Genomic DNA, 2,819 nt, shown 5'->3' with positions numbered 1-2,819 from the left:
GCTTGCCCGCACCACATTTCTCATTTTATACTTGAAAAGAGGACGTGTCATACTCAGGTGGCCAATCGCCAGAGCGAAGTCTAACAGCTATCCTATTGGTTAAAGGGCGGAGCTAAAGGCGGGGCTTATCACCTTCTCCTTTTCTGCTGGTGGATCGATAAAATCAATTTATTATTATTATTTTTTTTTTTGGGACTGAGTTTTCTGAAAAATATTTTCTAACTCAGAATGATGTCGGGGAAGTGGGGGAGAGGTAATAATCATATTCAATGTTTCCTGCTAAAAATCTAGTTATTGAGAGTAACTAATTGAAACGACTTGATGTGAAATATTTAATCATTGATTTAGAAATCTTTTTTAAAGGATTTAAAAAAAAAAATTTTTATTCATGTAAAAGTTTTTGACACATTCTTAAACATATTTCGTAATTCTTTTCATGTTTTATCAGTAAATACAGAAAGGGGTGTAATACTTTAATTACGTGAACAATTTTGTAAATTAAAAGTCAGAGGCATTTCATTTCAACCCAAGGTAACCAAGGTTGTTATGTAATAGAGTTTCTAAAAATATTATATATATATACAGTCGGACCTCTATTTAACGAAGTTACTAAATCTCGAAAAAAAGTTCGTTATATAGAAAATTCGTTAAATAGAAAATCACCTTTTGAAATACTTATACAACGTAAAACAGGTTTTAAATTCATAAACACTGGAAATAATTAAAATTGCAATTGACACACCTTTATCTTGCAAATTATTATCTATTATTTATTTTATAAATCTTAGCCATAAAAGAAATCTGCAAAGAAAGTAAGAATAGAACAAAACATTATCCAGTGTTACACTATCATGCCACTATCATTTTCCACTGAATAAAAATGCTAAATTTTAATGTATTAAAAATATTGCTGCATTTATTATAAATGTAATTTTAAACAAACATTTTCACATGCGTTCTTAATTTTAATTGCTACTGATAAAGTCCGTTAATTTTGTCTGAGTTTTTCGCTTGAAAAAGTGTTTTTTTCTCATAATAGGTCTCGCATTTTTGTAATGCACCAAAAATTCCTTCAGACGTATTCTCATCAAAATGCAATCCACGTCGAATTGTTTCAAATGATTTTAACATTTCATCATATGAAGGTTTGCTAATTTCTTCATCATTTCCGTTTTCATCTTCTTCGTCTTCCTCACAATTTATGACTGTTATTTTTTTTATTTTTCACTCCGTCCAAAATATCCGATTCAGTTAATGTTTCGATGGATTCATCTTCAGAATCAATAGAAAGAAAATCATTAATCCGTACATCATCATTAATTTTGTGGTTCTCTCTTAGCTGTACCCACATTTTTTTAAGTTCTTCTAAAGGTTCATTCTCGTCCTCCGCACTTTCCAAATTCTCAGCGTTGACAAAGAATTCAGCTTTAGCAAAAATGTTACGAATATTACGATCTGTAACATCATAGTTCCATGCTTTAGAAATTTCTGTTATGCTTTCTCTCAAATTGATCTTTGGCATAGATTGCTTATTTTCAAGCGCAGTGATAACTTTTCGCACAATTCTTTTGCGGTAGTGCAGTTTAAAGTCTTGAATCACCCCTTAATCCATTGGTTGTAGCTTCGATGTAGTGTTTGGAGGCAAGTAAAAAACTGTAACGTTTTTCAGTTTTTTGTTGATTTCTTTCGGATGCTTGCTTTGCTGTGTTTTCCTCGAAAGCACTTTTCATTTTTAAATGTCAAGATCTTTTGAGGCAAACATTGAAAAAATAAAGCCGTCTCATCAGCATTAAAAAAATTTTCTGGCTTATAATCTTTTAAAATTTTATTAAGAGTCTCGGCAATCCAACTTTCACAATCTTTATCACTGACATCATTATTTTCACCTGATATAACTTTTCCTGTAATTCCCTGTTTTCTCCTAAATTTATCAAGCCAGCCACTACTTCCTCGAAATTCATCGTGTCCCAATGCCTTTGCAAATTGCATTGCTTTCTCAGTTATTAAAGGTCCAGAGATCGGCACGTTTTTATCTCGCATTATCCACTTCAAAACTGCCTCAAAACTTTCTATGAAGATGTGAAATATTCATAGAAACATGTTTTTAAACGTTTTGAACTAGGGTTCGGTAAATCATTGTTTTCAATCTTATCACGGTTTCTTATTATCGTTGATAAGCTGCTTGAAGGAATACTAAATTTTGAAGCAATATCATTTTTTTTGCACCTTTTTCCACCTCTTGAAGAATTAAACTTTCTTCTTTAATGGTCAGGGACTTTCGCTTCGATATTTCGCATCCGCAAGAACAGCAACAAGCAGCACTCTGATCAGCAATCTAAAAACAGGAGAGACGACTTCAAGAACGGAGCTCCACCGAGTGAACAGCGGGAATATTAAAAGTTTTTCTAAAAGGGAAATGAACGGTGGGGATATATAAAGACACCATGAAGTTGTCTCCATGTCACCTCCTCCCTGAGTCCCAGATTTAGCGCCTACATGTCATCGCCTCTGTTCCACAGCGTCTCCTCTGACTTCCACAGCGTTTGGCTGTGGTGAACTTTTACATATATTTCTTCATGAAATTTATGCCTAATCAACTTAGGACTGTTTAGTTTCGATGAATCGGTTAGCGGCGCTTCGCGCCGAATATTGAGATACTCTACATTTCCAGCATTCCAGTAGGACATGTCAATAAGGGACTACACCCTTTGATGACCCATTCCCACTATCTTTTCTGTTTGTTTCCTACTCAAGGAATTTGACCCTTTTCCCCCTTTTCTAGAGGTGTTGCATATCCTGTATAAAATGCAAAAGAAAAA

Source organism: Parasteatoda tepidariorum, chromosome 10, assembly GCF_043381705.1.
Source record: "Parasteatoda tepidariorum isolate YZ-2023 chromosome 10, CAS_Ptep_4.0, whole genome shotgun sequence".
Classification (NCBI taxonomy): Eukaryota; Metazoa; Arthropoda; class Arachnida; order Araneae; family Theridiidae; genus Parasteatoda; species Parasteatoda tepidariorum.
Note: the sequence above shows the minus strand (reverse complement) of the source record.